Here is a 21,269-nt window from a genome sequence, read left to right as displayed (position 1 = left end):
TCTAATTGACAATGGGTGGTCCTGTTCTTTTTCGAAGTCCTATGTGTGTATGTATAGAATGAGGAATTAGCATAGCCCTGCAATTCTCTTTGAGGACAGAATTAAAAAGATACTAAAACCACTTTCCCAATTTGGTTAACGTAAAAATGAACGCTTCGCAAAGGCTCTGCAATTTGCCTCGCTGCACGCGATAAAATAAGTCCCTCGGACCGGAGACGGACGCGGGCGGGCGGGCGCCAGCCCCGCGGGCCGCGCGCGGAACAATGCGGGCCGGGACCTTTGTGCGCCGCTCCGCGCCCGCGCGCCGGCACGTACGTCGCTTCCACGTGTGGGGCTGCGAAGTGCATGTGCGGCGATGTGAGAATATGCTGGAACAAATTCGGGTAGAGGCGCCGCGGACAGGACGGAGGGAAGGTGGGTGTGGGCGTGCACCGCGCCGGCCGCCGGGAGGGAGCCCGAGCCCAGCGCGCTGCGCGGCCGGCGCCGCACAATAAAGTCCGGGGGCGGGCGGAGGTGGAGGAGGCGGCCCGCGAGCGGCCGCCCGCGCACACACCGCCATGTGAACAGCGCCGCGTCCTCGCAGGACGGAAACTTTCCCGGCGGCGGCGCCCCAACTTCCCGCCCCGCCCGGGCCCGCCGCTCGGCAAAGAGACCCCGTAAGTCCTGCGGCGGGGCCTCCGCGTCCCTGGCCTTGCCGGCCCCCCGGCCGCCGTGCTTTCCTGGCCGGGCTCGCGCTCGCCGAGGTGCGGGCTGTAAACATGGCGCCCTGAAGCGCTGAGCGGCCGGGGGCGGCGGGAGACGCCGGGGAGAGCGTGCGGCCCGGCCCAGGGAACCGAGGAGGAGGGCGGCGGGGAGACTCCAGGGAGGCCTGGCCCGTGGAGCCAGGGAGACACCGTGGAGAGGGGAAGGCCGGGCGCGCGGAAAGAGGGCGGCGGGGAGAGCCGGAGGATGGGCCTGCGGAGCCGGAGAGGAGGGTGGTGGAGAGCCGGGAGGGCGAGCCCGCGGGGGCGGAGGCTGAGGCCGGCGCCCCCCCCCCCCCTCGCCCGCGGCCCAGACCCGGGGGGAGGCGGCGCGGCGGCGGGGCCGGGCGCGGAGGGGAGGGCGGGCACCGCGGCGGAGGCCAGGACCGGAGCATAATGGTAGGAAGGCTGTGCGGCAGGCATGGGGGCGCGGGCGGGGGCGTCGTGGCTGGCGCGTCCGTGGCGTTGGCGCCGAGCTTTGTGGAACCCGGGCTGGGCTGCAACCTCTCAGGGCTCCGAGCGGGTGTGACCGCCGCTCGCCCTCTCGCGAATGGCCCTGAGTTGCTCGCGGAGCTTTGTGTGCGGCGGGCCCGGGCTTGCGGGGGTCCCGTCGGCGCCCCCTCGCCTGCGGTGGGCCGGGAGGGAAGGCCCGGAGGGGGGAGACGGCTCGGGGCCTACTCGGGCGGGGAAGCCGGGGTGTCGCGTGAGCATCGCACGCCAGGTCCGCCCTCCTCGCGCGGCCAGGCCTTGGGGCCCGCGGACGCGCTTTGAGGTCCTCCGGAACGCGGCCCTGTGAGTGTGAGGAGGGCGGGAGGGGGCGTTTGCAGTCGCGGTTCGTTTTTTGGGAGCCATGACCGAGGCTGGGCTGGCGGTCCCCAGAGATCCAGGCGAGGCTGGGTCCGCGTCCCCCGCGGTTGGGGTCAGCGCGGCTTTCGCCTCCTCAGCAGGCCCTTCAGGCCCCGGGACTGCTTGCGGGGGCCACCACTTCCACGGGGCGTCCAGAGAGCCTCTGCCGGGCGGGGGGCTCCTGGAGCGTCCCGGGGACCCAAGTTCCACGTGGACTGCCCCTCACGCCTCTCCTGGGCCAGCTGTGAAGGCGCTTTACGGTGTGGGCCTGGTTCCGGGGGTGTGCCTGGTGTTTATGCGTGTGGGCATGAACTCAGTGTCCCCGATTGTGCATGGCGCTTGGTGTTATATACACGCCTTGCTCGTGATACCCGGTGTGTCCAGGGTGCCCGCTGTTATGTATGCTGTGTTCATGATACTTGGTGTGGACATGGTGCCCAGTGTGCACGTGGTACCATGGTGCCCTGTGTTATGTATGGTGTCTGAATAGTACCTGTTGTGGGCATGTGATACCCTGTGTTACATACGGTATGTCCATGATGCCGGGTCTGCATATATACATAGTGTGTCTGTGAGCTTAAAGCAGGTGCCCAGATAGCCTGTGCAAGGGACCAGTGCCTGATGGTGGAGAGGCCCACCTGACTCTCTGAGGTGTCCGTACTGGGTCCTCTGGTCTGCCTCACCCAGGTGTTCTGCATCCTGTAGTAGGCCCTGTCCATGGAGGCAAGAGCTTGCTTAAAAATAATTTAATCTGTCGGTTGAAAGGCACAAAGTACAACATTTACTTACTTTCTTTTAAACTGAAAAAATGTAGTTGTAGCATAGTAATTATGGGATGCATACATAACCTTTTGGGGGTTTTGGGTCATTGATTCATATTAATCGTTGGAAGTTATCAGGGTATCAGATAGTCTTGGTTGTACTTGAGGAATTTGAGTGCTTTCTGGTTAGCAAAGTCACCTTTGATTATTTGGAATTCTAATTTGTACACAAAGCAGGAGATAAAATACGAGTTTTGGCCCTGGCCGGGTGGCTCAGTTGGTTGGAGTGTCCTCCCATAAACCAAAAGGTTTTAGTTTGGATTCCCAGTTCAGGGCACATATCTAAGTTTTGGGTTTGATCCCGGTCCAGGTGCTTACGGGAGGCAACCGACTGATGTTTCTCTTCCTCTCTCTCTAAAAACAATAAACATATCATCGGATGAGGATTAAAAAGAAATACGAGTTTTGTACAGGTGTGTAATTTTTCTTGTCTTTGGCTAACTAGTGCTGGGTACAGTCATTATTTTGTTGGACTCTTTATAAGATGGTCAGGTTAGAGAATAAAGGATTAGAAAATATGGGATGTGATTATGACAGTCAATAAAATTTTTTCTTGCTTAACTCTACCGGTGATTAACTGGATTTTTATTTTTTGCATGCACTTTTTTGTCCTAGTTGTTTTTCATATGAAAACTGAATCTCCCTTTTACATTCTGTAATTGGGTGACTTATTTTTGCAGTTACCTGTTACAAGGTGTTTAAAAAATGCATGAAAGTGCCTCCAGCTTTACAAAAAAAAAATCAATATAAATTTAAATGTTAAAATTTAGCTCCTTAGTTCAAACTAAATATTCCTAGGATATCATTACCTTGGTACTTTAAGTGGATGTCATCTTGCATGTTTCTATGAATTGACATGTGTTTATTTGAACTCTCACCCTTTTGTAACCCTATCCCCTTTTCCTTTAAGGGTTGTTCAGATAGTGTATAATAGAAACATTCATACCCTTTGGCATACCTTAACTGAGACAACTAAATGAAGTTAATTAAGAATTTTAACATTTGTAATGGAAGTATCAAATGCAGTCTAATACTACTGAGAGCCCTAAACCTCTGGCTTCAGATTTTCTTTACTTACTATATCTTTCAGTTGAATTCCACATGGAAAAACAAGCAAAGAGTATATCTAGAAAAAAACATTAAGGAGAAAATGGATAGTCAGACTTAAGATAGTTAAAAACTTTTCACTGTTTGAAAACCTTAATTTGGACTTCACATTGAATACTTTTAGAGGGTAGATTTTTTTTTGACATTAGAGAAGTAGCATAAGTGGAGGCTAGATGGCTTGGGTTTGAATCTCACCTCTGTTATTTACTAGCAAAGTGATCTTGGACAAATTACTTAAACTTGTCATGCCTGGTGTCAGTTTCCTCATCTGGAAAATAATAGTAATTGTACTATAGGGTTATTGACTTATAAATGACTATAGACTAATTCAGTTCATTTGAGACAAATTCAGTGTTACTGAGACTTTAATGTGGAAAGGTGTGAAGCTCTGAAATTATTTTATTGCCTTACTAATTTGAGTTTGACTGTCGTAGCATACCTCTGAATCTTTTTCCTTTTTAGTTATCTCAGAAGGTTAGAAAATAAACATGTTATATTTCTTGGGTCTCATTTACTTGAAACAATTTTAAGGATATTTCTGTGATTACTTTAACTTTTTTAAATTCGTAAAATATGCATAACATAAAATTTGCCATCTTAACCATATTCAAATTCAGCGATAATTAAATACATTAACATTGTTGTGCAGCCATAACCACCATTCATCTCCATAGCTCTTCTCATCTTGTAAAACTGAAACTCCATATCCATTCAACACTTAACTCCCCATCTCCTCTCTCCAGCCCCGGCAACTGCCTAGCATTACTTCTTAATATTTGATGAAGAATATAGGTAATTGAAGTACATAGTGTGAACATTCTTATTTTAACCATTGGTTTTAAATGAATATTTTTGTCTTTTCCCGTATCTGTCACCCTATCTGTAACTGCTTCAGGTTGTATGTTTTATATTTGCTTGAAGCAGATGGACTTTCTAAATAAAGAAACACTGCTTGGCACCTCTTCATTTGATCATTGTGAAACTAATCCCTCACCAACATTTTTACTAGTACTAGGAATTTTGAGAAGTAAAAAACAACTGATGTGAGTTTAATTTTTGCCTGTATCTCTTGCATGATAACTTTTTTGTTGTTTTTGTTAATCCTTATCTGAGGATATTTTTTCCTTTGCCTTTCAGAGAGTGAGGGAGGGAGGGAGGAGGAGAAAAGAGAAAGAGAGAGAGAGAAACATCAACTGGTTACTTCCAGCACACCCCCCTACCCCGGGCAGGAGTGAACCACAACCCAGGTATATGTCCTTGACCAGGAATCGAACCAGAGAACCTTCAGTGCTTGGGCTGATGGTCTTTCCACTCAGCAACACAGGCCAAGACTTAGATAACTTTGTTACTTCCTTGCACTAGTGTTGTCAACTTTTCAAAACAGTTTAAATCTGCTTTGGTGCAGTGATTCTGTAAAGATCACTAGTGATCTGAAGGTTCTTCACACGTCCTTCTTTGGCCTTGATTTTAGAAATGTTTTGTTATTCACAGGTTTATTATACAAAATAAGTATATGATGATAATATGCATCACATATTGTACATTTACCATGTCTCAGCCACTGTGCAAATTTCTTTACAAACACTGTCCCACATGATCATCTTAAAACATCAGTCTTCCTTTTAATTATGGAAGGTTCCACCTCCTGATAACACACCCCCATTCTAGCGCACACACTCTCTAATGAGAAGTGAATGAACTAGGAGTTTTGTGAGAGAATGTGATTCATATAACAAAATCCCTGTAACAAGAAGTAAAATCATAAAAATGATGATAATGAGAGGGAGGGAGAGAAAAATAAAAATATCCAGTAGTATAGTCTTTGAATAATCATGTCTTAACTAATATTTTATTTATTTTTTTATAGTTTTTTTAATTTTATTTTATTGATTTCTTAGAGAGGAAAGGGAGAGGATAGATAGTTAGAAACATGGATGAGAGAGAAAGATCGATCAGCTGCCTCCTGCACACCTTCCACTGGGGATGTGCCTGCAACCCAGGTACATGCCCTTGACCAGAATCAAACCCGGGACCCTTCAGTCCGCACGCCGATGCTCTATCCACTGAGCCAAACCGGTCAGGGCTCTTAACTAATATTTTAAACATATATGTACTGCCTTAAGGGAAGATCTTTTTGCATGTGTGTGTGCTTGCTATTACTGATTTTTCTACTTAGAAAACTCTTTATTTAGTTTCTATTGTGAAAATGCTGTACAATGTTTAACATCAAAATTACTTACAAATGCAAGTAAATAGTCTGTAAAATAAAAAAAATTATTTGGAAAATAAAAAATATTCGTGTATACATTATGTGCTTAGTAGGGAAATTTCTAGATATTTAATTCAGTTTTATAAACAATATGATTTATATGGATCTGGTAACTATTTATACATTTAGTTAATCTTCCATTTTATTTTTTGGGGTATATTTTCTGTTCAATAAATGGCTAAGTGTTTGCCTAACTTTATGTGAAATTAAAGAAAAATGCAAAGGCAATGGAATACTGTTATATGAGCATTTATAAGGGATCATATTGACTCATGTCTATTCAGTGATGAGAAGTTCCCATTATGTGCTGGTATACATTAGTTGGAAAATGTCTGTTCCTGAAAATGTTTACAGTTTTTTTATTTTTTTGTGTGAATTGAGTAATATTTAAGTACTAGAGGCCCAGTGCATGAAATTTGTGCACTTGGCAGGGGCGGGGGGCGGTCCCTGAGTCCAGCCTGCGCCCTATTGCAGTCCAGGAGCCCTCTGGGGATGTCTGGCTGACGGCTTAGGAGCTGGCCTAAGCCGTCAGTTGGACATCCTTAGCGCTGCCGCAGAGGTGGGAGAGGCTCCTGCCACCGCTTCTGCACTCGCCAGTATTGAGCCCGGCTCAGGGCTTCTGGCTGAATGGCGCTCCCCCTGTGGGAGTGCACTGACCACTAGGGGGCAGCTCCTGCATCCCACTAGGGGGTTAGTGTGCGTCATAGTGACTGGTCATTCCACCATTTAGTCAGTTTGCATATTACCCTTTTATTATATAGGATAATAGGTAAACTAGTTTTGTTTTAAATAAATACTTTATAGTTCAAGTTACTTCATAATTGATCCGATTCATAAGATCACATTAAAATGTTATGTTTTTACAATGGGTAGAATATGTTTTAAGATGTTATTCATTTATTAAACAGTTATTTATTGAAACTGTACTATGTACTAGAGTTTTGCTAGGTAGCATCATTATTGAAACAAGTGCAATGCAATGTGACAGAAGAAAGTGTATGATGTATGTGAGTTAAGATACATTGTATTTGAATGAAAAATATTTTTGAGGTCTTAACGATGATGATTTTGAACTTTGTGATTTCACTATATTAACTACCTGAGGATTAAAAAAAAAAACCTTAGTTATGATTAGTAATTTTTATGTTCTCCATATATTTTCTAAGCATTTAAGTGAAATGTGGACCCACTTAATATTTTTGATTTTTTTTTTTTCTAGTTTGATCAGATATGCTAAGTAAATAGATCAACTGAGTTGTAGCATTCACATATTCACATCATGCTGATACTCATCAATGGGGATGTTACATAGTAAATATGACCTCATTAAATAGCTCTGGAAAGATTTTAAAACATATTCTATTAATGAAGGCTAGCATGGGGAATGCTCTTGCATGGGGAAACTGAACTTGAAAGCCATTATGAACTTTTTAGTTTTTTTATAGACTGATTTGTCTGCTTGTTGATTCTTTCTTTTCTCCTCTCAAAACTGTGTCTGAAAAATGCTGTTTAGGAGATCAAGTCTTTAATTTTGATTTTTAACATGGAGTCCTTCTTGAATTAATATAAAATATACCTAGTTTGTTTGACCAGTTCTTTCAGTAGAAATAAGTGAGACGAATTTTGGAGGTAGGAGAGTTCCATTAATATATTTAAAATATTTTATAATTTGAAGAAAGATGATTCTTTCCTAGTTCAAACATTTATCCAAACACTAAAAGGTGTGTGTGTGTATGTATGTATATTTTAATGGATTTGTATTGAGATTGGAATATTTTACAGTTGGGATTAAAATGCTGTTTTTTAAGATGGCATAAATACATTTTAATTTGACTGTGTAAGCACATTAGTTCCCATTAGAAATCTATATAAGCAGTTTTTAGAAAGCTGTGTGTCATTATAAATGTTGCTTGTGGCAGCACCATTTTTTTTTTTAAAAAAGGTGACTCTTAATGAGCACCTACTATAGTAGGCAATTTACGTACTCTATTTCTTTCTCACAACAGCATGAGGGAAGTAGTATTAGTGTGAGTATATGATAAATTCCAATATTACAGTATAATCATAACTGTCCTATAACTTATATTAAGAGAACAGACTTAGGAGGGTGAAGTCTGAGGGTCACTCAGAATACATGATCAAGTGAATATTTGAATTCAAGTGTATGACTACCAAAACCTATGGCTGCTCTGTCTCCTAAGATTCTCTAAGTCCTTGAATCTTTGTACTGATACCACCTTCATCTCCCAAATGTGCTTTTATTTACAAGTCTGCCAAACGGGGATAATAAAAAGTAAAACTAAGCTCACTCTTTATACAAAAGTAGGAGGTGGAAAGAAAAGGAATATTAGAAATCTCCTGGTAATCAGAATGTTCCATACATACATAAAGTTCTGCTTAATTCCAGTTTCACTGGCAATCTAAGAACAAGTGTCTATAATTGGCTTACTTTATTCTTGTCACTTTTTGCAGCTAGTATTATGAAGATACTTGGCATGGGGTAGAAGGGGAGGAACCTACAACTTTATTTTAATATGTATAGGAGAGAAATGTTGGAAAATATTCGGAATTAACTCCAACACTAAAGTGTTTTTGCTGTAGGAGAAGGGGGGTCATATAGCAAGAACACTTTAGCATTCCCTCTGTTGGATAAGTTCAGTTTGTATTGAAATAACTAATTACTTGAAAGTTGCTCTAAGTGTGAAGACTTCAGAGTTTTGTAGGTGTTTACCATCTAAAATATGAGAAGCATATGGTGAAGAGAGAAATAGATCAACTGAGTTGTAGCATTCACATATTCACATCATGCTGATACTCATCAATGGGGATGTTACATAGTAAATATGACCTCATTAAATAGCTCTGGAAAGATTTTAAAACATATTCTATTAATGAAGGCTAGCATGGGGAATGCTCTTGCATGGGGAAACTGAACTTGAAAGCCATTATGAACTTTTTAGTTTTTTTATAGACTGATTTGTCTGCTTGTTGATTCTTTCTTTCCCCCTCTCAAAACTGTGTCTGAAAAATGCTGTTTAGGAGATCAAGTCTTTAATTTTGATTTTTAACATGGAGTCCTTCTTGAATTAATATAAAATATACCTAGTTTGTTTGACCAGTTCTTTCAGTAGAAATAAGTGAGACGAATTTTGGAGGTGGGAAAGTTCCATTAATATATTTAAAATATTTTTGGATCATTAGAAATTTTGTTTTTTTAAATTGTAGAGGACATATAATTTAAGGTGACCTATTTTCCTACTGTACTTAACAGTGTTTAAAAATAATCACATTAAGCCCTGGCCGGTTTGGCCTAGTGCAGTGGTCGGCAAACTCATTAGTCAACAGAGCCAAATATCAACAGTACAACGATTGAAATTTCTTTTGAGAGCCGAAAACCGACTTCTGCGCATGGGCTACGAAGTTTCAATCACACTGTACGTGCGTGCCCGCACGTGGTATTTGTGGAAGAGCCACACTCAAGGGGCCAAAGAGCCGCATGTGGCTCGTGAGCCACAGTTTGCCGACCACTGGCCTAGTGGATAGAATGTCAGCCTGTGAACTGAGGGGTTCCAGGTTCGATTCTGGTCAAGGGCACATGCCCGGGTTGTGGGCTGGATCCCCAGTGGGGGACTTGCAGGAGGCAGCTGATCCATGATTCTCTCTCATCATGGATGTTTCTCTCTCTCCCTCTTCCTTCCTTTCTGAAATCAATAAAAATATATTTTAAAAAATCACATTGAGTATTATGTCAAAATACCTGGTATGTTTTATTTTTGAAATACTGTACCCAGTTATTTTACTACTAGAGGCCCAGTGCATGAATTTATGCATGGGTGGGGTCCCTCCGGGTGGCCTGTGCAGATCGGGCCCCAGCTTGCGCCCCCAGCCTTGCAGCCCTGCAGCCCTGCCTTGGCCTGAGGCAGCACCCTCACCTGCTCCACCATCTGCCTGTGGGGGGATTGATCGGGGCTGGGCCCCCCACCTGGCTCCTTCAGCGCCTGGGAGCTGGGTGGTGGCCCCGCCCCCCGCTGCCACCACTGGTCGCCGTTTGCGGGGCGATTGGCGAGGCGTTTGGGCCCCCGCTTGCACCGCCTTGGCCTGGCGCTGTCCGCTTACCTGTTCCACCATCCCACTGCGGTCCCGCTCTTGTCGGGGCGGGCAGCGCCTCCACTGCTGTCTGCTGCCAGAGCTGCGTCGCCGATGCCCACCATGTTCCGTGCCACCCCCTGGTGGTCAGCACACATCATAGTGAGCGGTCGAACTCCCAGTCTCCTGGTCAAACAACCATCTGAGGGGGCAATTGGCATATTAGGCTTTTATGATATAGCATAGGATTCTGAACACAGATATTCTACACACATAATGTTAAGAAGCCTCTTGCTTGTGATCAGTATTCATGTTGGATTGTTTCAGGTAAGAAACTTTCATTTGAATAATTTGAAAGTTAAATTTTATTTTAGGATTGCTAACTTTAGTCTCAGTGATTTTCAAGTGAATTAAAAGCTAAACAACACCAATCTAATTTAAAATTAGACTTTCTCAGTTCATTTGTATATTTTAAACAAATCCTAATGAAAAATACACTGTTGTAAGCCTTAGCTGCAGTAGTTGTATTTTTTTTTTTTATTTCAGAGAGGAAGGGAGAGGGAGAAAGAGACAGAAACATCAATGATGAGAGAGAATCATTGGTCAGCTGCCTCCCACATGCCCCACACTGGGGATCAAGTCCACAACCCAGGCATGTGCCCTTGACTGGAATCGAACCCATGACCCTTAAGTCCGCAGGCCGATGCTCTATCCACTGAGCCAAACCAGATAGGGCTTCATGAAGTTTCTTTAGAGGGTTAACAGCCTGAAAAATAAATGCTTGTTAGAGGAAAACCTTGAGTCTTTTTTTGTTTCTCTAAAATGCTCCTATATTGTTGCTCTACTGGTCATGGAAAGTGGATATCAGAGGTAGGGTTGGTTGGGGTTTCCTGATAGTCCTACATCAGGTCTGAGGTGAACGATATTCAGGAGATAAACTGCCACTCAGTTTCATTGTCTCTGGGCTTTTCTGTAATTTGAGCAGTGGCCTAAATTTCCTGCTGGTGCTGGAGTAAGCTTTCGACGCTGACAGGTTTCAGAAGAACTTGGATGTCTTTCCCTAGACAGTCATGCCAACCATCATGGGTTGTGTCTGCAGGCAGGCTTGAGACCACACGCGAAAGTTTTTCAGGCCCTTATTAGTCTGGCTAACCCTGGCCTTTGTCTGGATTTCAGGTGATCCTTGGTATTCTTCCAGATTGAGGGTGTCATTTCCACTTTCAGGTGGTTCCCCAGAGACATGAGCATTGCAGGGACAGACTCATTGTCTTAGCTGAGTACCAGAAGAGTATGAGGGAAGAAGCCCTGTCACTTTGATGACCAATGTCTACACCTTTCCATGCTGAGCCATCACAGTGGCTCTGGATACCTGTGGAGTGCCTGATAATGACCACGGTTTCTCTTCATCTCTGATGCACTGTCCATCAGTTTTACATAGCAGATGGGATGTCGAGGAGGGAGTGGCTCAGGGAGGCCTCAGCTGGAGTCTCTAACAAAGTCTCAGCCGTATTTCATTTGCTCTTCTGAGCATACGACACAGGCTATCCACAGCTGATTTCCAACTGATGTCTTTATACTGTTCTTTCTAGTTATACTCAGGTGACTAAACAAAGTTTTATCTGTTTTTAAATTGTGTTAAGTCAGATTTTTTTCTGAAATATACATAATTTCCTCAGTTTTAGATTACCAGATACATTCAATAATTATATCAATTGGTGCTGTTAGGGTTGCATTTTAAATGGAATATTTTGTAAAATTTTACCTTGAGGAATAGAGTGGAAATGTTAAAAGGTTTGCTATTATGAGTCAGTATTTGTTCTTAACTAGAGGTACCATTTCATAGAATAATCCTGAATATCATAAGTAATAGGGAGGGAAGAGGATCTGAAGTCTGATTCATAGAACTTAAAAGTTTAGGGTCTACAAAACTGGCCACTAGTCTCTGATCTTTTTTTAAAATTTAATAAATCTTTATTGTTCAGATTATTAAAATTGTTCCTCTTTTTTCCCCCATAGCTCCTCTCCACCCGGTTCCCACCCCACCCTCTGTCCTTACCCCCCATCCTCATCCATAGGTGTAGGATTTTTGTCCAGTCTCTTCCTGCATCCCCCACACCCCTTCCCCTCCCCCCCCCCGAGAATTGTCAGTCCACTCCCTTTCTATGCCCCTGATTCTATTATATTCACCAGTTTATTCTGTTCCTCAGATTTTTTATTCACTTGATTTTTAGATTCACTTGTTGATAGATACGTATTTGTTGTTCATAATTTTTATCTTTACCTTTTTCTTCTTCTTCCTCTTCTTAAAGAATACCTTTCAGCATTTCATATAATACTGGTTTGGTGGTGATGAACTCCTTTAGCTTTTTCTTATCTGTGAAGCTCTTTATCTGCCCTTCAATTCTGAATGATAGCTTTGCTGGGTAGAGTAATCTTGGTTGTAGGTTCTTGCTATTCATCACTTTGAATATTTCTTGCCACTCCCATCTGGCCTGCATAGTTTCTGTTGAGAAATCAGCTGACAGTCATACGGGTGCTCCCTTGTAGTCTCTGCTCAGTCTCCTCAACTCAGGAGGCGACAGGCTTCGTTCAGGCTCTTCCTGCACTGCGGCCTGGAATTTGCTACTAGGTAGTAAGATGTAATTGTAAATCTCTCTTCATGCACTCCCCCTTCCTCTCCCCCCCAATGGATTTTAATTCTGTCATTCGTGATATATATATTTTAAAGTTTTTTAAAATTGATTTTGAGAGAGAAACATCAATGTGAGCGTGGAGCATCAGTCATCTGTCTCCTCCACACCCCCTATGGAGGATTGAGCCCCCAACCTGGGCATTTGCCCTGACTGGGAATCAGACCAGCAACCACCTGTGCACAGGACAATGCCCAGCCAACTAAGCCACACCAGCCAGGTCTCATAATATTTTGAATGGTTTTAGTCTAACATCTGTCCTAAAAGTAGCTCTATCACACTTTTCCTTCATTGAGGCATACAGCAGGTGCTGAGTTTGATATCAGGTGATCAGAAAGATGGAATTACCATGGGTAGTACAGACTAAATTTCTAAGCTTAAATAGCTGTTGGGAGTATAATCCCTCTGACCTGCTGAATTCTTCAGTGACTTCCCATTGCCATTAGGTTAAAGTCTCAAGTCCTTTATAATGGTGTATGAAACTTCACATAAACTGGCCTCTTGTTTCCTGTACTACCTTTATCTAATCTTTCTTTGCTTCTACCTTGCTGACTAATTCTATATATCCTAGAGGCCTCAGGTTAAATGTCAGTTCTTCAGGGAAATTATAACGATCCTACAAGTTGAGGTAAAGGAACACAACCTTTTCTTTACCTTTCTGCACTCCCACAGCATATGTACTCCTAACAACCAAAATTGTTGTTTAATGTAAATAAATGCTGACTGATTAAATGGCCTGGGTAGTAGAGCATAGAATAATGAAAGAGTTGATGGGTAGGGAGCTATGAGATACCCTTGACTGTCTCTTAATTATGGTTAAAACTAGTGTTGGATGTGCTTAAATAGCATTTGTATTAGCTTGTTAAGTTACTATTTTTAAAATATAAATATTTATAGAGTTTAATAAGAACACACATATATTGTTAGTTTACCATTGTTAATATTTCTACATGAAAGTTATGTTTTGATATATTTAGGGATGAATTTTATACTTTACCAAGTATTACACGTTATATATTACTTAGGAGGAGGGCAGTTATTCTATGAGAGGAAAAAGGCTGAAGCAGAATCTTATCAAGTGAATTATTTTCGCTCTTTTCTCTCTCCCTTTTTATGGAAACCTGCTCCTCAGACTAGAGAGTAACACGTATTATCCTGCCCACCCCACCTTCAGAAACAAAGGGAGAAAGTTGAGAAATGTAGTCATAAGTGAAGGAAGTTATTCGCCAGCTGTATCAAGGTTAGCCAAGGAGGCATGATGAATGTGAGCTCTCTCGGTGCTATTCTGGCTACTTTCAGAGTTGAGCCATGTCTTAGGCTGTGGCCATTTTAAATGCTGATGAGATGGGATTATTTTAGAAAACAATATGCCTTTATTAATCATTGTTAATACTTATTTATTTATTTATTTTTTAGTTTTCTGGAGACTCAGTCTCTTGCCCCTTCCCCAATAATCTGTAAGTTTACTCCTTGACCTTAAAATTCTTAACACATTGCCCTAAGCAGTCAGTACAAACTAATTAGGAATGTGAAATGAAACTAAACTTTATGACACCCCTTTCTGAGATTATGGGAAACATTTTACCCAAATTAAAACTCTAAAGTACTTTAGAAACAGACATTTTATTAAAATAAGAAGTATTTGACAATTTAGCTATAGAGAGTGCCAGATTTACTGGCAGATATTGTCAGTGTCTGCTGTTGCTTGTGTCCACTGTTGCCATACACTTTACATGTGTAAGATAATTGTAAGATTTCAGATTTTTTTTGCATGTTTAATAAAATATACCTTTTCAAAGATATCATAAACTTTGAGATGTATATCAGTTCAATACTATAGCATGGAGAATAAAATAACCAAATCCTACCCTGGCTGGTGTGGCTCGGTTAAGCTTCGTCCCATGCACTGAGAGGTCACTGGTTCCATTCTGGGTCAGAGCCATATGCCCAGGTTGTGGGTTCGATCCCCAGTAGGGGGCATGTAGGATGCAACCAGTTCATGTTTCTCTCTCTCTCTCTCTCTCTCTCTCTCTCTCTCTCTCTCTCTCTCTCTCTCACACACACACACACACACACACACACCAGTAAACATATTTAAAATAACCAAATCCTTCTCAGATGTGGAATGTCAGTCTAAATGCATGCTGTTCTGGATGACATTTGCATTGGTGCAGAGCACGTACCAGGACCCTAAGAGCCATGTACTTGTTCTCACCCTGTGCATGGACTTGCCATCTTTGATCTAGAATATGGTCCTGTAATTTCTTAGTTGTTTTTTCTATTGCTTTTTCATTGTAGCAAAATACACATAGTAAAATAAGATTTGCTCCATTGTTATCTTTTATATGTACTGCTAAATAATTGAGGGTTTTAAAAAATTATAGTTAACTTTCATTTAATCAGAATCCAAGGAAAAGTTCAGTTGTAAACTGGTCTAATTTCATGAATTAAAGAGATGATAATTTTAAAGGTAAATGTATTAGGAAAGAAGAGGTCAGTATAGATCAAGATATCACCTAGATCTTGTCTTTTAGAAGTATGCTGTAACTATTAATGTGCATGAAAGTATAAACCATTATTTGAGTAGACACTTTTTAAATCCACTCAAACATTTAATAAGCAAGATGTGTTGTTACTTTTAGTATAAACTAATAACATTAGATAAAATTGACTTATTTACTTTTGTCTCTCTGCCCTTGAATACCTTCAACATGGTGCTATTGTATACTCTCAAGTATTTCATATTTTATCAGTTCTGAAATCCAGATTTTCTATTTGTCATTTTCTTCAGATTTGAAATTTGCCGTTCTACAAATTATGACAAACTTCTTTTGAAAAAAATATTTGAGAAATGAAGTAGTCTGGTTAACTTAGCATAGGCTAGTATGATTGCTATGTAATAAACGAATGGCTGATTAAAAATAATTTTAATATAAACTATATATATGATTTTGTAGATTTTTAAGTTCTTGGAAGACAGTGGTTGTGTTATTTTAACTGATGTGTTAGGAAATAATGTTATGAGCAAATTATAGGATCACAATAATCCCTGTTCTACCATACTGACATTTATCATCAAAGTTGGCTATCTCTTAACTGGAAATATCATAAAAGCTTTAGTTGAAATTTTCCATCTCCCTACTTAAATGGTTTTCAGGAGCTCTTTAAAATAATGTTATAAAAATAGCTGTTCAAACCATTTAAAAAGTAAGGCACATTTTGTTATAATCAGTTAATTCTTGTTATTTGCTGTAGATACGTTCCATAAAGTCACCACAAACACTGAATTAGCCATTACTGACTCTTTTCCCCTTAGGGAATGCAGAGGTCTGTGAGCCTCTGGTCACAAAACATTTTTTGTAAACCAAAATGGCATTTCCATTATATAGATTGATTTGCCAACATCCTTGTAAAAAGAGCCACTCTCAGCATCGAAAACCTGTTATTCTACATAACCATTTTCCTGTACTAACATTTGCCTGCAGTTTTTCCCCCATATCAGTGGTTGGCAAACTGTGGCTCACAAGCCACATGCGGCTCGTGAGCCGCGGTTTGCCGCTCTGTTGACTAATGAGTTTGCCGACCGCTGCCCCATACTATCTATCACCTTTTAAAACATGCCAGCCAGCTCTACCTGAGGAGGAATTAGTTTTTTCCTGACCCTTGATAATCCTATCTAATAAAGAGGGAATATGCTAATTGGCCCTCACACCTTCTCAAAGATGGCAGCGCCCACAGCCAATGAGGAAATATGCTAATTGACTGTCCCGCCCTTAAAGATGGTGGCGCCCACAGCCAATAAGGAGGGAATATGCTAATTGACTACCCTGCCCTCAAAGATGGCGGTGCCCACAGCCATAAGATGGAGGCGCCCAGTCCTCTCAGCTCCCCCGGGGTGGCAGGTGCACGGCAAGGCCTGGCCCGCACCCAGGCGGGCCCAGCTGCTCCGCGCGTCTGCCTCCAGAGTTCCCCAGTCCCCTCAGCCCCCCAGCCACCCAGGGCCAGCCCAAGGCACAGGCAAGCCTCAGATGTCGGCTGCCCAGCTGCCCAGGGCCGCCTGAGGCTCAGGTAACCAGGGCCGGCCAAGGCTTACACTGCTGGCAGTGGCAGCAGCAGAGGTGTGATGGGGTGTCGCCTTACTCTGATTGCCGGGTCGCTTCCCGCCCCTGAGGGCTCCCGGACTCTGAGAGGTGGCAGGCCGGGATGAGGGACCCCCCGCCCCCCTGCTCCAGTGCATGAATTTTCATGCACTGGGCCTCTACTATGACTATAAATTTCTTTGGCTTTCAACCTCCAACCTTCTGTTCCACTTTTTATTGGTTGTCATCTCATGGATCCATGAATTTAGCCACTTTTTTTTTTTTTTTGTAGCTCCCTCACATGTTCTAAATGTTATTTAGCATTTCCAAAATACCCTTGGGCACAGATGGCACACTCCTCTTCTTTGTTTTGGGTGTACCTGATAGCTATTTGCACCATAACTTGTACCGAAATAAAGCTCATCTGACATATCACAGCCTATCTGTGCTCAGGAACACTGGACAGCATCATACCTAGGGCCATTTTAAATGGCAGAAGCAACAAAAATACAAAAAACGTGGCACTAGATTGCAAAAAGGACACTATTTGTAGACTAAGCTGGAAGGAGAAGGCACAGTGTTGCCTGCTCCACAGACTCTGCTGGGAGCATGTGCATAACTGCAGAAGGCTAAAAGTATTCAATGTGGGGTTACAAATAATATTAGCAAGTTAGTGAATTTACAAATATGAAATCTGGGAATAATAAGAATTGACTGTAGCTGCAGTAGCTAAAGATTTGTGTTGTTAGGGTTTTTATGGTGATTTTTATGTCTTATTATTTTATTTTATAAAATAAGTTTTCTGAAATTTCATGGCTACAAATGCAACATAAGAAAATTCCTCTTATTTTGAGTTCTATTAATTGGACTTTTTTTTTTCTCTGTAAGTTTTAGCTCTTTTTCCCAACCCAGATAGAGCTTAATATACACTAGGCCAATGGTCGGCAAACCGCGGCTCGCGAGCCACGGTTTGCTGCTCTGTTGACTAATGAGTTTGCTGACCGCTGTCATATACTACCCTTTACCTCTTTGCACACAATATGCCACAATTGCCTAATCCTCACAGCTTCCAACTACACAGTAACATTTAGTCTAGTCCAGTGGTCGGCAAACTCATTAGTCCACAGAGCGGCAACCGTGGTTTGCTGACCACTGCACAAGGCTCTTGGTAAATTTGGCTTTAAAGAAAGGATCTGGATTTCTTTTTTCAGAAAGCATGTCATATTATTAAACAAATCAGATGTACTTTAAAGAAGTTGAGATTGTTTTGGTGGGAAAGTGGACAGTGTTTAGAAGTTTTTTTAAATTTTAAGTTTAGAAAGGTGATTGATACCAAAGGTAAAAATCTTACCTTGACAAATTTGAGTACATAAAAATTTAAACTGGAAAAAAAGCCCATTATAAACAAAAAGGAAACTAAGACAATTTTGGCAACATCAATGGTAACGCAAAGGGTACTATTCTTCAGGTGTATAAAGAATTTTGGAAAATCATTAAGAAAATGGTAAATAACACACAGAGAACACAAACAAGCATCTTTCTAAGGAAGAGCTGCTAATGAAGCTCATCTGACATATGGCCTTCCTGTGCTCAGGAACACTGGACAGTATCATACCTAGGGCCATTTTAAATAGCAAAAGCAACAAATATGCAAAAAACGGCACTAGATTGCAAAAAAAAAAAAATTACTTGAAAAGTTGTTTGGTCTTAATAGCAATCGTAAAAGCAAATTAAAACAGGATGCCATTTTTGTACTTTTGGTGAAAATTGAAACAAGAACAAATAATCTACCCGACCAGTGTGGCTCAGTGATTGAGCATCAACCTATGAACCAGGAGGTCATGGTTCAATTCCCGGTCAGCACATGCCTGGGTTGTGGGCTCAATCCCCATTGGGGGGCATGCAGGAGGCAGCCAATCAATGATTCTCATCAATGATGTTTCTATCTCTCCCTCTCCTTTCCTCTCTGAAATCAATAAAAATTTATTTTTTTAAAAAAGAACAAATAATCTGAAATGGTTAAATGTCTGTAATAGTCATGATCTAAAAACTCATACCCTGTATTCAGAGGAGAGTTCCACTCTCTTCAACTATGACCAAAGAGGTGTTCTGATATTTTGGTGGACAACACGTTTAAAATAATTTTAAAAGGAAAAGGGAATTCTTGGAGAAACATGCATACTTAAAAGCGGTTACTGTGCCATTGAGAGGTAAACACTGAGGGAGGAGAAAGAAAATTACAAAAATCAAATACTCGTAAAAAGCACGACCATTTGGTTTGCAGCCAGTGAGTTTGACCCCACTCTCTCCCAAGGGACATTTGGCAATGTCTCTAGACATTTTTTGTCATGCCTTGGGGAATACTATTGGCACCTGGTGGTCAGAGGCCAGGAATGCTGCTAGCAACTTACAGTGCATAGGACAGCCCACAGCAAAGTTACCTGGCCCATGAGAGCCCTGAGGTTGAGAATCTTGGTGTAGGGACTGACAGCTCCTGTGTATCTCACTGAAGAGTTGATGTACCACTGCATATGATGATGGCCCAGAGTTATTAAGAAAATGTGTTAAGCAGGTATGGGTGTGCCTATTATATGTTACATTTCCAATAACATTATTTAAAGACATTTTTAATGCTTAAAGAAATGATACATTTGGAAAATTTTATACATCCTATTTTTGAAAAGGATAATCTAGGCATTACTGTATTTTATTGTTTTATTTACATGAGTCATGTAACTAACTTAATTGGAAAATGTTTTTACCTTTTCATGTGATTAATTTAACACTAATCACAAATTTCTTATGCTAATCACAGATATGATACACACTTTAGCTTAAAGGCCCTTATGTAGGTTAAACAAAAACAACTAGTTCACATGAACCTTCAGGTAATGTGAAAACCATACATTTGGAAGTAGACTGGTGGATTACACTTGAAAGGGATATTTGTGATTATTTTGTCTGAGTTTTCATAAATATCCAGGATATGATTATTTATTAAAAGCACAGAATGATTAGAGTAAAATTAAAAATGCAAACACATGCCTGGCCAGTGTGGTTCAGTTGGTTAGAGCATCATCCTGTATACTGAAGGGTCTCAGGTTTGATTCCCATTCAGGAAACATACCCAAGTTACAGGTTGGATTCCTGGCTGGAGACAACCAATTGACGGGAGACAACCAATTGATGGTTTCTATCATTTCTTTGATACCTTTTGGTAATAGATGGGAGGGAAGGATATTATAAAGAGTTGTTTGAGGCTTTTGGTCAAGAAGGCAGTGTAGGTAAATGGGGTCCTTGCATCCTCTGACAACCACTTCAAAATTACAACTTAACTACAGAACAACCATCATTCAGAACCGCCTGAAATTTAGCTGAAAAGAATTTCTACAGCTAGGGATTTAAAGAAGCCACTTTGAGACTGGTAGGAGGGGTAGAGAATGGGATAGCCCCACACCTACATGTGGCAGATAAAATTAGGGAGGGATATCTTGGCTGCAGAGGTCCCACCTGAGGAGTGAGGGGTCCTAGGCCCCCCCAACCCAGTGTTCCAGTACCAGGAAGAGAAGTCCCCATAATTTCTGGCTGTTAAAAAGCAATGGGTATTGCCCTGACCGGTTTGGCTCAGTGGATAGAGTGTCGGCCTGCGGACTGAAGGGTCCTAGGTTCAATTCCGGTCAAGGGCATGTACCTTGGTTGCGGGCACATCCCCAGTCGGGGGTGTGCAGGAGGCAGCTGATCGATGTTTCTCATCGATGTTTCTCTCTATCCCTCTCCCTTCCTCTCTGTAAAAAATAAATAAAAATATATTTAAAGGTGGCTCTCCATGATCTCATGCTTTACAACAAAAACAAAAACAAACAAACAAAAAACAACCCCAAAAACAATGGGTATTGAGGCTGAGGGAGATGGAGGGTTGCTGGAGTCCCAGGCATTCCTCTTAAAGCAGTGGTTGCCAATCGGTGGTCCGTGAGGTCTGAAAGGTTGGCGACCGCTGGTTTAAGGAAACCTTTGGAGCAGAGGTCGCCAACCAGTGGTTCGCCGACCACTGGTGGTCCATGAGGTCTGAATGATTGGTGACTGCTGTCTTAAAAGGCTAACACACGGACTTATTTGGACTGACTCCCTCTGAGCTCCAGTACTGGGGCAGCAGCTGAAAAGGCACCAGAGGCATATGGGTAGGAACAGAATTGTCTGGTGAGAGCTGGAGGGGCAGCTTTCTTCCAGGCAAAAGTGCTGGAAGAGACCATTTTTCCTTTTCTGAGAACCACCTCCACAAAGCTGGAAGGTGGGTGCTCATATCTGAGTCTTCACCAACCTGACTCACACTGTTTGCCCCATGTGGTGATTCCCTGAGACCCCACCCCACCCCACCCCACCCCAGCCAACTTATAGGCCCACCCATCCTGTTTCTAGTGGCTTTTCCATATGAATGGACTCTCTTGGCTCATGCTTCAGACTTTTCTAAAATCTCTCAAACGAGCAGTATCTGGCCTCAGCGTGCTTTGTACCTCTTGCTCAGTGAACCCCAGCACCAGGTGTGGCACTTATAACAGCCAACCTTGGTTCACAGTTTGAGCGCTTGTGGGCACCTCCAAGCCAGCACAAGTAGCAGCCATCTTCAAATTGCT

General features: G+C 42.2%; 1 protein-coding gene across 27 annotated transcripts in view; it reads left to right on the top strand.

Moving 5' to 3' along the window:
- The first annotated feature begins 214 nt into the window (after positions 1–214).
- ZMYND11 (zinc finger MYND-type containing 11) overlaps positions 215–21,269 on the top strand; it is a 138,855-nt gene continuing 117,800 nt past the window's right edge. For 6 of the 27 annotated variants that reach the window (XM_080647211.1, XM_080647199.1, XM_080647220.1 and 3 more), the window contains exon 1: positions 1,030–1,139. The gene's annotated coding sequence lies outside the window, so the exon portion shown is untranslated. Of the gene's footprint in view, positions 657–1,029; positions 1,140–2,717; positions 2,821–21,269 lie in introns of those variants that run through there. The other 21 variants (XM_080647207.1, XM_080647219.1, XM_080647193.1 and 18 more) reach the window with 13 other exon arrangements.

This window comes from Plecotus auritus (genome assembly GCF_963455305.1).
Source record: "Plecotus auritus genome assembly, chromosome: 1".
In the NCBI taxonomy this organism is placed as follows: domain Eukaryota; kingdom Metazoa; phylum Chordata; class Mammalia; order Chiroptera; family Vespertilionidae; genus Plecotus; species Plecotus auritus.
The sequence above is the reverse complement of the archived record's forward strand: the minus strand, read 5'-3'. Positions and strand labels throughout refer to the sequence as shown.